The sequence below is a fragment of the Leopardus geoffroyi genome, chromosome B3 (assembly GCF_018350155.1).
Source record: "Leopardus geoffroyi isolate Oge1 chromosome B3, O.geoffroyi_Oge1_pat1.0, whole genome shotgun sequence".
NCBI lineage: Eukaryota > Metazoa > Chordata > Mammalia > Carnivora > Felidae > Leopardus > Leopardus geoffroyi.
In genome coordinates this window covers 71,802,250-71,817,689 of record NC_059337.1, presented here as the reverse complement: position 1 = coordinate 71,817,689, position 15,440 = coordinate 71,802,250, and the positions used below count along the sequence as shown (strand labels likewise).

At 44.4% G+C, this 15,440-nt stretch overlaps 3 non-coding genes across 3 annotated transcripts; all 3 read right to left on the bottom strand.

The window, feature by feature from the left end:
• Nucleotides 1-479: 479 nt before the first annotated feature.
• TRNAP-UGG lies at nt 480-551 on the bottom strand. The gene has a single exon. It is a non-coding gene; the product is annotated as a tRNA-Pro (tRNA).
• Nucleotides 552-1,701: 1,150 nt separating this feature from the next.
• Nucleotides 1,702-1,792, bottom strand: TRNAY-GUA. The gene is given in 2 exon segments: nt 1,702-1,737; nt 1,756-1,792. It is a non-coding gene; the product is annotated as a tRNA-Tyr (tRNA).
• Nucleotides 1,793-2,889: 1,097 nt separating this feature from the next.
• Nucleotides 2,890-2,962, bottom strand: TRNAT-UGU. Its single transcript has one exon. It is a non-coding gene; the product is annotated as a tRNA-Thr (tRNA).
• Nucleotides 2,963-15,440: the final 12,478 nt, after the last annotated feature.

The window sequence follows — 15,440 nt, the reverse complement described above, 5'->3', positions numbered from 1 at the left end:
GTCAGTTTGCGATTGTGTACACTGCTACACCGACGGGCGGGGGATGCAGCGGAAAGGGGGCGGGGAGGAGGACGGCGTTGGAGCCTCTGTGCAGTTGGGACCGCGCCCTGTTTCCCCGAGGGGGCCTTTCCGGCCGGGACCTGCCTCTGGAGCAGGAGGTGCGGGCAGGTCCCTGCCTGGAAAAGGAGAGGGCCTTGGAGCCCCGAGCCCCACGCGCCGCGGCCTCTAGGACGCGACCTCCGGGGACAGCGGGCCTTGGGACACCGGTCCCCGCTCCCAGGAGCGAGGCGGTCCCTCCGAAGTGTCCGCTGGCGGAGAGTCCAGGAGACCAGGCAGTTTCTTCCCTCATAGCTCATCAGCCTCACCTGGCACGTGTTCGTCCAGTGCACCTTTCTTTTGCAGGACAGTCGGAAAGTGAGAAAGTTTGTACAGAACTAACTTTGGCGTAGTTTGGAAGGAAGAAGAGAAAGCAAAAGTTTGGGCTCGTCCGGGATTTGAACCCGGGACCTCTCGCACCCAAAGCGAGAATCATACCCCTAGACCAACGAGCCACGATAGCAAAGGCTTGCCCATGTTTCCTCTGAACATTACTTTTCCATTCACAGTTGGCCGCCAGGCTGCTCCTGAGTTCTGCTGCATGTGGTGACATTACCTTTTGCCTTGCAGCCCTTTCTCCCATCTTCACAAAGTCTCACCCTTTTGAAAGCTGACACGGGTTCTAGCTTCGCTTATTCTCCCCGATCCACGTTTTGGAGCCCTCCAGAGGCCGGATAGGGTGAAGAGAGGCGACTTTTCAGACCTCAGGCGGCGTGTTGGGCTCCACCGAGCACCACCAGACGGCTGAAGCTGCGAGCTGGATCCTGGAGGGAGCCTGGCGGGGGCCCGAGGGTCCGAGCCAACCTCGCCTGCGAGGCTGTAGGGTCCTGAGCCCAGGCCGGACACGCTTGCAGCTACCTCGCGCGAGCCTAACACCCTAGGGGCAGGAAATGGTGGGCCTCAACATATGGGGAGCCGAGGTCAGTGGGACGTGCGGCTGTCTGGCGCGTGTGGGGATAGTTCAGGCCCCTGAGGGAGAATCGACTTTTCCATCTCCCCACCTTTGCCTCACTTGTTTCCTGGGTCTGGAATTCTCTCTCCTAGGCTCAGCCCAACTCACGTCCAAACCTGTTGCAGTTAACTGCTCTGGCTCAAAATCTTTTTTGTAAAAGTATAAAAATAAATAAAAGTTGTCTTGTAAGGGCCTCCCCCTGAATGGCTGTGTATATAGAGTGCGGGCGAACACTCGGGACAAGGGTCACAGTTTAGGGGTTTTCTTTTGCAAATTGGGGCCTCTCAGCCCGTAGGGCGCAGACATGTGCATACAGCGTTTATAGACAATGTTCTTCTGTACCGAACAGTGGTCTTGGGTTTTCGAACCGTAGACTTCAGGCAGCGATCTAGGATCAAATAGAAGCCAAAAGAACACATCTGAGGGAAAATTAAAATTAGCTCCCAGCCTTTCCAATTCGCTGCCAGAGTTGGCTCGCAGTCGCCTCCTCCCTAGAACCTGTGCCGAACAGGATCCACTTGTTCACGCATGCTTGGTGAAGCTCAAACTCTTTCTTTGGGACAGGAATAAGGTCTGGACAAAGCAACTCTAGAAGACCCCCCAAAGAAACAAGAGAACGATGGATTCTTGGGTGACACCAAAACTGGAGCTCCTCCTTCGAGCCGGAATCGAACCAGCGACCTAAGGATGACCGCACGGGAAGCGTACTACAGTCCTCCGCTCTACCAGCTGAGCTATCGAAGGGGGCACACGTAACACCTCTCCAGAGCCACCTATTCAGGACATCCATAAACAGAGGCGCGCGGGAAAAGATCCTCTGCCGGCGAGCGGACACTTCAGAGTCATAAAGCCAGCGTGTGAAAAAAGTCCCGCTTCCGCAGTTCTGGGGACAACCCTTCTAGAGTGGGATTCCCCTCTTTCACCCAGAGGGTTCCAAAGCAGGGCCAACCCATGAGCTCTTCACAGGCACCCCCAGGTCCCTTGCATCACGTGGCCGCGCGGGGCGGGGGCATCTGCTCGCCCGGGGGCCGTTGGCTGCGGCAGTGGGAGACGCGGTTCTAACCGCGGCACCCGGCGCCAGGCGGAGGGCGGGCCTCGGGACTCAAGCCTGCGCCCCTTCCCGTTCCCTCCCTTCCTGCGCTCGCCTCCCAATCCAGGCGCGGCTGCACTGGCGAGCTGCAGCTCTCTTCCGTTTACACGTCCACAGACTCGGGGAGGCGGAGGATGTGGAATATGGCACGTACGGGTAAGCCCGATGTTTCTGTGAGAAGACTTCTGGAGAAAATATTTAAAGGTTTTTGTAAAGAGGAATCCACAGTTCCTTTGAGTCAGTAACAAACTTAGTGACCCAAGTCTCGACCTTACTTTTCCCGCTGGCATACTGAAGGTGTTCGAAAACCCACTGAAACGGGACACCTTGCTGGAGTGCCCACACTCCAGAACCCCTCACCCGGACGGCTCCTCCCCTTTGGCGAGGGGAGCTTGTTCTGGGCTCCAAGCCTGCCAGAGGGTTGGACCCCATTCTTTTTCCCCACCGCCATCAGCCCCGCTAGCGCTCCCGCCGCCCTCAGAGAGGGCTTTCGCGGCCTGGTCAACAGAGTCTGGACGTCCGCGGGGCAGGCAGCTCTTCCCGCCGCTTGTAATGGCATCCGCCACAATCCAGGCAGCAGAGCTGCACTTGCGCAGTAGCGCCTACGAGGTGGCTGCTCTGCGTGGTTTATTCGGGTTGTCAGCCCTGCGGCGAGAAGATATAAGGACCGAATTTCGTCGGGGGTCAAAGTTACTGGAGAGAGAAGGGGTCCAGGAGTGAGAGAGATTTAAAACAATAAGAAAGAACAAGCAGGCCCCAGCGAGATTTGAACTCGCGACCCCTGGTTTACAAGACCAGTGCTCTAACCCCTGAGCTATAGGGCCTCGCGGGCTAACATCTCACTTCTTTCTTTGAAAAGGAAAGTTTTTAATGCTGGTTCTTTGTTAGAGGATCAAGTGTGGGAGGCAGATCAAATCCGAATTTCGTTTCAATCGATTTACTTTTGGAATTCGGTCAGCAGGCTCCTGCTAGGGATAACACAGTGTGAAGGCCAGTAACAGCAACCACCACTATTTTAAGATTGGAGAAATCTGCTTAACCCAACACAATCTAACACAGTGAAAGAGTCCACCTCCCCGCCCTCACACTGAAAATTAAGAGGGGAAACCAGGCGTAGAGGAAGTTACCTACCATGGGTCTCTCAGCTGAAACTGGACCTTCCCACTTATTTTCTCTGTGACTCAGGATGGCCGCCGACTTTCAACCGCCTACCTCAAGTTCCTTACATGTAGGGACCTTTCTTACAGCTTGAGTTTCCACGCCAGAGCAAGCATTTGTGAATTCGTTATTTAATTCATTTCTCCATTCAACAGACACTGACTGAACTCTAATTCTGTGCTAGGCACGAGGAACAAGGCATCAGATAGGGTCTTGAACTTGAAGTCCCTGTCATATAGTCTTGTGGAATAAAAGAACTTTACTTTTTCATGAAAGAGAACAGTGAAAAGTAGCTGTGCCAGGTGTGAGGGGGGTAGTGGACAGGGCTGAGCTTCGCAGATTCACAGCCATCACAAAGGCAGGCCTTCAGGTGGGGATGGGGTTTGAGCTGCACTTCGAAGGGAGATTAAGACACAAGTCTGGGGGCGGAGTGATCTCTGGTACAAGAAAATATATGAGCAAAGTTGTGAGAGAAAAACTGAGGCATTTAAGGAGCCAAGGCAGAACAGTGGCTGGGGCAGATGTCTGACCTCCTGGAAGCATGGGAAGGTAAGACAGGTTAGTAGGAGACCAAGAGACTTTTGGAATGAGGTTACGCCCTTTAAAAAATTGAAAATGGAAACTCACCAGGCATTGATATGCAGAATGAATTGAAAGGAAGAGAAACCAGAGTCAAAGGAACATCAGAGACTGGCCACGGTACAGGTACTCAACTATAAAGCTGCAAGAGGGTGACAGTTATGGGACTGGAAAGGAAGGAAGGAGTGAGGGAGAGAGAGGGAAAGCAGATTCAGCTGAAGTTAAATATGAATAAAGAGTCAGTCCAGAGTCAGGGAGGACTCTCAAATATTATATCTCAAAAAAGCAAGATGATATTTTCAGAGGGGAAAAAAAAGTCCAAAGGAGAGATAGGTATTTGGAATGGACAGAGGGGTGAATTGCTGGGATTTAGGTAGGCTGGATTTGAAGTGAGATTGGAAGAGTTTATGGGAATTGTACAATAGCTAGAATACTCGTGTCCTGAAGTCCACAGATTAATAGGCCATGATTAGATCAATTTACATGAATTATCCACTGAGTTAGAGCCTCTAAGAGTCATGTGCTCTTGAAGGAAGAGAGTACAAAAGGAAAACTGAGAAAGTCTGAACATGAACTGAATAGCTCTGTTGCAGGCATTTGTCCTATGAGTGACTCCCCAACATTTTTGAACATTGTCCTTATATTTGGTAATTTCACATAATATAAGTCTGTCTTAGAAAACTTGCTTTCCCAGCTGGGTGGACATGTAACCTAGGTTCCACCAGTAAGATTAATCCAAGGAAGATTTCAATTTAGATGTATAAAACAGGAGTGAATGACACCAGAGGGAAATCCCATGTTTTTTCAATGGTGAGATAAAGGGCTTTCGTAAGTCTGTAGACCCTTATCTTTCTTCGGGTTGGGAAAATTCTTGGTCAACTTTTCAAATGCTGTTTTGCTATATTTTTCTTTCTTCATTTATGAAACTGGAGCTAAACCTTCACACCTCATCCTTCATTTCTTTTAACTTCTCTTCCATATTTTCTTTTTGTCTCTCAGGTTGCATTCTGAATAACATACTCATAATATACTACTGCTCTCTACAGCTGTGTTTAATCAGCTGTTATATCTGCCTACTGAGTCAATTGTACTTATAAATTCTAATTTTCAATTCTAGAAGTTCTATTTTATTCTTTTTTAAAACTATGAAGCCAAAAATTTTTCCAGTTTTACTGAGATATTATTGACATACATCACTGCATAAGTTTAAGCTGTACAGCATAATGGTTTGACTTCCATACATTGTTAAATGATCACTGCTTTGGCTTAGTAGCATCCATTATCTCATATAGATACAATAAAAAGAGAGAGCAAAAAAAAAAAAAAGAAAAAAGTTTTTCCTTGTGAGGAGAACTCAGGATTTATTCTTTGAGCGATTTTCATATATATCCTAGAACATGGGTAACTGTAGTCATCAGGTGTCCATTACATGTACTTAAGTACTTATTTATCTTGTAACTGGTAATTTGTACCTTTTAACCACCTTTATCCTATCCCCCTCTCCCCAACCCCTGCCTCTAGTAACCACAAATCTGATCTCTTTTTCTATGATTTTTTTTTGGGGGGTTGTTTGTTTTTGTTTTTAAATTCCACATATAAGTGAGATCATATAGTACTTGCCTTTGTTTGACTAGTTTCACTTAGCATAATGCCCACAAGGTCCATCCATGTTGTCCCAAATGGCAATATTTCCTCATTTTTATGGCTAAATAATATTCATATATTATTATATTACATGTTGTGTGAGATATTATATATTAGATACTATATATTATATATAACAACTTCTTTATTCATTCATTTGTCAGTGGACACTTAGGTAGTTTTCATGTCTTGGCTGTTGTAAATAATGCTGCCATGAACATGCAATTGCAAGTATTGTTTTAAGCTAGTGCTTTCAGGGGTGCCTGGGTGGCTCAGTCAGTTGAGTGTCTGACTCTCGATCTCAACTTAGGTCTTGATTTCATAGTTGTGACTTCAAGCCCCTGTTGCCCTCTACGCTGAGCGCAAAGCCTACTTAAGAGAAAAAAAAGGCAGCAAGTTGTTACTTTTGTTTCCTTTGGGTATGTTCCCAGAAGCAGAATTGTTGGATCATATGGTAGTTCTGTTTTTTATTTTTCTGATGATTCTCCATATTGTTTGCTCTAGCGGCTGTACTAGTTTATAATCCCACCAACAGTAAAGCCAAATTTTGTAATTTTCTATTCCTTGCAGACATTTACCAGCTTGTTTTTTTATTTCTTTAAACATAGTAATTATATTCATTTTAATATCTATAATGGATAATTCCAATAGTATTCTATCTACTGTTTTAGGTAATTCTTACTCAAGTCACTTTGTTTCACTTTGTTTCCTTGTGTAATTGTTCATCTTTTTCAATGAGCACTGCTCAATGTCTTTTCAAAATTACATGCAGTGAATTTTGGGGGCCAAGATGAAGGAGACTTCTTGGGGGGGAAAAAAAAAATATATATATATATATATATATATATATATATATATATACACACACACACACACATATATATATGTGTGTGTGTGTGTGTGTGTGTGTGTATGTGTGTGTGTGTATATATATATATAGCTTCGGTTTCTCCCAGGCACCTGGAGCACCATCCACCTGAAAGGACACTAAAAAAATGTTAGTGGCCAGACATTTGCTGAGCCTCCAAGATGATGTTACCAACTGTAAATCAGGGAGAATGGAAACCTGCAGTCACAGCTTCTCATTCTTTGTTTTCCCTTGCTAAGCTCAGCTGATTTCTGCTGAGCTCCATAACCATTATTGGAAGTAGGAGGATAGAGGTAGGTTTACTTCTTGTTCATCTTATGGGAACAGCTCTTTAATATTACGAATTTAAACTTAATATTTGGGGAGAGTGTCTCACCAGACTTTCTATTTTTGCTAGGTGCTGGGTCTTGACATCTGTCCCTCTTGTTTCTCCCACCCAAAGAGGCTGACAAAATTCTAGCCCAGTTTTGCAGTAATTAGCAAGTGTCTTCAGAGCTACAAAGGCCAATGCTTCCCTTGCCTCTCAGATTCTGTCTTTTGTTTAGATTCTGGCCTAGTCGTTGCTTACTACCATTTTAAGTATTTTGATGCTTTTAAGAAGATTTGGTAAAATCTCATCCAATATTCTTATCATTTTTCCTCAAAGAGTTTGGTCCAAATTAATTAGCCCACAATTACTAGAAAGGACATTAGAGTTGGAAGAGCTGTAACATCAATCATATTCTACCACATGAACTGAGAAGCAAAGAAGGCATTACTGTAGGAAGAACACAAGGGAGAGCATGGGGAGGTGATAGTGAGAGAGGGAGCCTGCCTGCACACCTTCTGAGTCCCTGGCTGTGGCCCACTCCAGAGGCCTCAGCATGCTCCACTTTTGGAATCTATGAGATTTTCCTGGATCCTTACAGAAATCCTCCTTTTTTATTTTAGCAAAAATTGTTTTCAACTTAAAGACTCTCAAGTACCCTAAAGTGCTCTCAGTCTGTGCCTCTTTACCTTACCGCTTTTGTCTTCTAATATTCAGATCAACATTTACCCAATGACAGGCGTATATTGACAACAGATCTCTGTTCCAGATCTCTGTTCCAACTTGATCCACTTATAATTCCCCAAACAGAACTCACACCCTTTTCAGTTGTGATCATTTGCTTATCATTTCTTTCAACTAGAGTGATTTCCCTTTTCACCTTACCTGTCAAACACTACTTATCCTGCAAAGACCATCTCACTGTTCTAACTCAGAAAGCCTTTACTGTTTACCAAATAGATTTCATCTCTTCTGTCCTCTGAAATCCATGATACTTTTTCTTATCCTTGCTGTTCTTTCCATTTCACTCCCACTCTCAAAAGACTGAAGAGGACAGATATAATGGAGGTGACCCATGGCACCTAGGAAGTAAGCATCCAGCCTGACATTACCCACTCAACATATATTCAGTTGCTTATGAAATTATTGAATTGTTCTGTTCCCCTTCCCATATTTCTTCATCTTATATGAAAGACTGTCAAACGGTAACACATATTTTAATTTTATTTTTTAGTCTTCCAGACCTACTTCTAAGTTGTGATTTCCTATCTATTCCTATTTTTATTTTACTTTTTTTTTTTTTTTAAATTTTTTTTTTTCAACGTTTATTTATTTTTGGGACAGAGAGAGACAGAGCATGAACGGGGGAGGGGCAGAGAGAGAGGGAGACACAGAATCGGAAACCGGCTCCAGGCTCTGAGCCATCAGCCCAGAGCCCGACGCGGGGCTCGAACTCACGGACCGCGAGATCGTGACCTGGCTGAAGTCGGACGCTTAACCGACTGCGCCACCCAGGCGCCCCCTTATTTTACTTTTTAAAAAAGATTTTATTTTTAAGTAATCTCTACACCAAGGTGGGGCTTGAATTCACAACCCTGAGATCAAGAGTTGCCTGTTCTACCAATGGAGCTAGCCAGGCACCCCACCTGTGTCCATCTTTTTGAAAATGCAAAGAAAGAACAAATGAGAAGGCAAAGAAAAAAGGGAAGGAGATTCTAGTGCATTTAGCTATAGACTACTAAGTTTATTTTGTTTTAAGAATCATATGCAAAAAAAAAAAAAAAAGAATCATATGCATTAACGGGGCACCTGGGTGGCTCAGTTGGTTGAGCATCTGACTTCTAATTTCAGTTCAGGTTGTGATCTCATGGTTTGTTGAATGGAGCCCATGCACTGATGGCAAGGAGCCTGCTTAGGATTCTCTCTCTCTCTCTGCCCCTCCCCACAAGCATGCATGCTGTCTCTCTCTCTGTCAAAATAAATAAACATTAAAAAATCATATACATTAATATAACGTCCTCAGCTTATACCTCAGCTCCTTGAAGGGAAGGTTGTATGGTTCATACTTCTGAGTCTCCAGCTACCTAGCCAAGAGACCAGCACATCTCAGGGCGTTAATAAGTATTTGAAATGGAGAGCTAACAAATGCATATATACGTGCAAAGAAAAAAGGATATCATAACCCACAGAAATCTGGACTACCATGGAATCTTTTACTTTCCTCTTCCTGGAATTCTTGGTAAAACAAACACTAAAAATCTCCAAGGGCATTCCAGCTCTCATACAGTTTAAGTGTAAATTCCAGGAAATCAGGTGGCACCTGAATTCAGGTGCCAATTCTCATATGTATGTGGTCACTAAATGGTGTGCCAGATACCAGCACACAGAGCATTCTCATGGAAAAGGGGAGAACTTACCTAAACATAAACATATGGTTACCTACTGAGAGTGAGAATCTCTAAGGTAATGTCCTCAACCAAACACTAAGCAAACACTAAGTAGAATCAGTTTGACGTGGCATGTGCCTTCAGCCCTGCTGGGCAGGTTCCCCTGGAAAATGTCTTGCCTCCTCTCTCAAGTTAGTGCATAGTTTCAGACTCCCAAGGATACATGCTTTCCACTGGGAGAAGCCTCATTCTGTCCTGCTAAGTGGATGACCAGTGCCAGCCACCTTTCGGCTTTTCTTCAGGCCTGAGCAATGCTGGGTGTGGTCTGAGCTGCATCTGGGTGCTCTCAGGTTTGGCAAGTAAGATAGGCAAAGGGGATGTTTCTTGGACTCAGCTTCTACAAGACTCTACGTTTCTAAGACCTGGAGGGAATGGCCTTCAATCCCAAATAGGTTGAGCTTAATTGCAGGATTTGAGCAAGAGATTTCATGTTTTTAACAGTGTGAGGAAACTAAGACTGGGTATTTAGGGGATCAGAGCAAATGAAAACACAGTAGAGAATGTCACAAAACTCCCCAGAAACTGACTGAGATGAGTGGCCGTGGAAATGCAGGTCCTTTAAAGGATGTGCGGTTCAGTTCTTTGACTCATGATGTGATTCTCATGACATGTGATTCTCACTTTGAACACCAGAGGGCCAGGGTTCAAACCTGTAAGATCCAAACCTATGATGCTTAAACTAAAAACAATAGTTACTTCCCAAGACTTCATTTCTGCATTTCATTAGTGTCCCCACCCCCAGTTTGGACCCAACAACCTTGTAAGACTGTTCTGTCCCATCTACTAAAAGATTCAAACTTTGCAGTATCCTAAACACAAAATGGAGAAATGTGGCATATAGCCGTACAAAGCTCAGCCAAAAGAGGGGAGGACAGTAGGGCTTAGTGTATAGCTATCCTTGAGCCGCTGATTCCCTCGACCAGCTGGGGAAGGGTGGCAGCTGACTTTCTACAAAAGTTGATGGCTTGCTTTTTTAAATTTATGTTCATTTATTTATTTGGGGGGAGAGAGAGAGAGAGAGAGAGAGAGTGAGCAAGCGAGCAGGGGAGGGGTGGAGAGAGAATCCCAAACAGGCTCTGTGCTGTCTAAAGGAAATCTTTTAAGAATTGAAAAGTCAAGCCCTACCCTACAAACATTTGCCTGGTGCCCTGGAATTCCTGCTGACTTACTCTGCTTTCCATAGCCCCTTTAAATATCACCTGCAGATTACTCTGGTCTCTGTAAAAAGCTTACTCTTGCTACTACTGTTCAGACCTTCCACTACTGTCTTCTTGCCTTTGATTTCTTTCTCCCTACACTGCTCATGGCTGTCCAACTTTTTTTCTATAGGGATCATTTTGTAAGCACTGTTCTCAGGCATTATGCCCAGGTGTACCACAGGAATGCAGAGGGACTGAGTCGCTGGCTAGCTGGCTACCTCACTAGAGGAAGAATGTTTAATGGAACTCAAGTTTTTAGGTATGCGGAAGAGAAAACTTGAGGGACATCATCACCATCCTCAAATACCTGATAGGCTGCCGTGAGGAAAGAGGAAATAGAAATATTCTTGGAGATAAAAGAGAACCAACTCTCAAGTTACAGGAAATTGTTATTTATAGACATGTGTATGCATATACTTCCAAAAAAATCCTTTTTACATTTATTTATTTTTTGAGAGACAAAGCACGAATGGGGGAGGGGCAGAGAGAGAAGGAGACACAGAATCTGAAACAGACAGCACAGAGCCCAATGTAGGGCTCGAACTCACAAACCACAAGATCATGACCTAAGCCAGGGTTGGACACTTAACCAACTGAGCCACCCAGGTGCTCCTGTATATGCGTATACTTAACTAAATGAGTAAAAGACTCATACACTGAAAATTATAAAACATTAATGAAGGAAACTAAAGAGGACACAGATAAATAGAAAAACATCCTGTGTCCATGGATTGGAAGAATCCAAACTATCCAAAATTGTTAAAATATCCAAACTACCCAAGTGCTCTACAGATTCAAGGCAATCCATATCAAAATCCCAATGGCATTCTTTATAGAGATAGAAACAAACAATCCGAAAATTCACAGGAATTCACAAAGGTCCCTAAAGTAAACTATGGTTCTGGGTGAGAATGATGTGTCAGTGTTGGTTCATCTATTGTAACAGATACACCACCGTGGTGTGGGATGTTAATAATGGAGGAGGCTGTGTATATGTGGGGGCAGGAGGTATATGGGAACTCTTTATACTTTCTTTAATTTTTTAATGCTTATTTATTTTTGAGAGAGAGACAGAGTGGGAGCAGGGGAGGGGTAGCGAGAGAGAAGGAGACACAGAATATGAAGCAGGCTTGAGGCTCTGAGCTCTCAGCACAGAGCCCAACGTGGGGCTCTAATCCATGGACTGGATTGCGAGATCATGACCTGAGCAGAAGTTTGACCCTTAACCTACTGAGCCACCCAAGCACCCAAACTCTTTGTACTTTCTAATCAATTTTGCTGTGAACCTAAAACTGCCCTAAAAAATAAACTCTATTTAAAAACCCCACAATATTTCTGGATTTCCATGTATCTAATAATGCAGCTTGTTATAAAACATAAATATAAAAAGCAAAATATAACAAGCAAATATAAGAAGCAAAATATAAGAAGCATTGTAAGAATAAGATACATAAGACACAAAAGTTGACAGAACTAAGAGGAGAAATAGAAAAATACACAGTTATCATCGGATATTTTAACAATCCTCTCTCAGTAGGTGTTAAACAAGTAGACAAAATATCAGTAAGGGCATAAAAGTTTTAATCAACACAGTAACCAATAAATATATGGTTGTGAGAGGTAATAGAATAGATTCCTCAATAAATTTTGCATAAGTTTTACTATGCATCTTTGAGTAACTCAGTTGATAGAGTGGAGGACAGTAGGATGCACATCCTGGTAGACATCCTTAGGTCTCTGATTAAGATCAAAGGAGAGTTCAGGTATTGCACACTACTGACAAGGGTGTGGACTCCACCTTGTCTAAGCCCATACAATGGACATGATAAAAAAAAAAAAAACAACACACATTTGGACTTAGAAAATCAAGTGAAATAGATTGTAAATATAAACTCTATTTATAATTTGTTTTTTCTTTGAATACTGGGTACAATTGCAGGATTTCTGCCCCCATAGTCATACAGAAGTCTGTGGTAAGTCTTTGAAATTAGGAGACCAAGTATTCTACTTTTGAGAGTTGAACAAAAAAGGAACCACACAGTAGTGGGTGACATTCCCTGTTCTTGGGCTGAGATCTTGCAGGTGCATTGTTCTGGGACCTCAGCCTTCCCAGGCTTAAAGTCTCTGAAGTTCCTTCACAGATGAGAAAGATCTCCAGCAGCAAGTTTTCTGGGGGCCTCAGGCGATTGTTTTGGGCATGTACTGAACTTTCCAAATGGTCCAGGAGAGGGTAAGGCTGCAAGCATTTCTCCTAGTTTCTCCTGCACCCTTGCTTATCATTATGTCTTACCCAGCAGGACAAATAAATATGCCCAGAGATCACAGAAGATAGCACCATTTTCCATTTTCTGTGGTTCATTTGAGATCTCTGTGGTTCTACAGGTGGGTATCCTTAAGTGGAAGCTCTATTAAAATCCCAAAGGGTGGTAAAGTGGCCACTACCATTGTCCAGTATTGGGAGGCCCTTTTCCCTGTCCCTAACATTAGGATTCACTAGGGGTGCCTGGGTGGCTCACTCAGTTAAGCATCTGACACTTGGTTTTGGCTTATGTCATGATCTCATGGTTAGTGGATTTGAGCCCCACATCGGACTCTGCACTGGTGGTGAGGAGCCTGCTTGGGATTCTCTCTCTCTCTCCCTCTCTCTCTGCCTCTCTCCTGCTTGTGCTCTTGCTCTCTCTCAAAATAAATAAACTTAAAATAATTAAAAAAAACATTAGACTTCACTATTTTGCCAGGCTTTTCTCCCTCACTTATAAATTTATTTTATTTGTGATTTCTCATTTATTCCCACTGCTGTCAATTAAGCACACATATCTTCCCTGGACACTGCTCTCAAGAGGTCTCAGGTCTTTGACTTCCTCAATTCTTTTTCCGCACTTCTACCAGAATTCTAAATTACAAAACTGATCTCCAGGGCAGTGGTTCTCAAAGCATGTTCCCTGGCTCAGTAACAGCATCAGCTCGCAACTTATGAGAAATGCAAGTTCTCAGGTTTACTAAATGAGAAATTGCAGGGGTTGTGTCCAGCAATGGCTTTTTAACAAACCCTGCAGGTGATTGGGTGCACATTAAAGTTTGAGAACCACTGCTCTGTGCTTAAAACCCTGTCCCTCTCTCCAGTTATTTGTCTCCACACAAGTGGCCCCAATGTGCCTACACCTATACCCTTGAAAATGCATTGCAGTTCTTTTTCTGAGATCCCCACAGAATATGTCAGAGTTAGCATTGCTCTCTTTATGTTGAAGCTTATGGGATTCCAGAAAGAGATCTCTGCCTCTATGCCCTTTTTCCCCTTTTTATAAGGACACCAGTCATATTAGATTAGGGCCCACACTAAAGACCTCATTTTAACTTGATTACCTCTGTATAGACCCTGCTTCTAAATATGGTCACATTTTGAGGTACTGGGGATTTGGACTCTATAGATCTTTTTTTCGAGGGTGGGGGCAGGGGAGAGGGGGACAGGATTCCACCCATAACAAGGACTGTAGAATTTTGTAGGAGGCTATTGGGGGGGTGGGGGTGGGGAATATCCTTTATGTGTCCCAACACCACCATGGGATTATTTGTCCCTTCTCTTGGGAAGCATAATTGATTAATAGACAATGACTATTGTCTATTTTTAGGAAAGTAAGCCCGGTCTGGTGGCTTCTTCCCTGACATAGGCTGTATATTTGCAAGAGAGAGGGAAGCATAAAGCATAACCATACACAACATCCCTGTTTAAAGCTCTTTGTGTAAAGTTGCCCCCAAATATCCTTAATTTTATCAAATAAATAATGTTATCCAAATATGATTGGATGTCACCAGGGAGCCACAATTTCCACCTTCAGAAGGCAGAAAATTAGCCGAAACATCACCCAACCCACATCCCCCAGCCTTTCTCTGTGACACAGGCACCTGTTTTTCTCTGAAGACTAGACACTAACTGTGAATTTATTTCTCTGCTACTGCCACACACTAGCAAAAGAGACACATCAGCTATTGGCATTCTGTAATTTCCACTTGGATGTAATCAAAAGGAGCATGGAAACCAAAGTTTGGTAGGCCCAGAACAGAAACGCTGACATTTGGAGAACTGAGGTGTGTCTACCTTCCCTGTGTCAAGAAGAGAATAGGTGTGAATCTTTTTTCTCCCCCATTCTGGAACTTGGCTTGGGCTTCCAGGGAAGATGAGAAGAGGGAAGTTCTCCGGAATCCTGGGTGCTAGGAGCACCCGTGCGGGCTCAGAATCACGGCTCTGTCCCCAGGGAAGGGCGTCTCTGGCTATCTCCGTCCCTAGTCGCCCGTAATAACAGGCGCCACGTGGCTACTACTGATTAGGGGAAAGGGGACCTGTCTGGCAGACGAAGAGTTAGTTCTAAAGAAAGGGACTGAAGGCTTCCCAGCAGCAGGAACCGACCCCATTCTGACACAGCCTTCCTTTCGGGCAAGCAGGACGGGGCGGGGGGGAGGGGGGGGGAGGAAGACTCTAGACTCTGTTCCGTCCAGACTAGGGAGCTGGCGGAGATTGGCACCGCCTATTTGCAGTTAGGTCTCAAAGGAGCAAAAGGGAACCAGGAGGCAAGCTTTTTTTCTCGGTGGTTTTAATTCACGTCCTACGCTTTCTGGAGACTCGAAGACTTCTCTCCTGGCTTCGGAACCGAAAAGTATCAAACTCAAAATGTAGCAAAAGCTGCTGCTTTGGTCTTCTTTACCCCACCAGCCCCACCCCAAAGCTATCTGGAGTCTGAAAGAGTTCATTCATCCGTTCAATAAATACTTTCTGAGCGCTTACTAGGTCCTAGGCGGAAGCTGACGCGACCCCGGCTTTGGAATGCTCTTAGGTTCTAGATCCCAAGGGCTTCGCTTCCGGAGCGGATGGTTTGGTTTGAAGATCCTTCCCTTTAGTTACTGGAGTCAGAAGAGCTGTTCCGAGGTGGGCGGATGCAGATTGGAATCCTAGTGGAGCGAAGCAGGGAGGGAAGAGTCTCTTCCTTAGGGTCCTTTGGTGATACCTACAATCTTGGTCCCAGGTTGAAGGTTTAAAGACCAATGCTGAAAAAAAGAGCAGAAATGTATAAGTAGGAAGTGTAGGCAGCCCACTTCCGTGGATTT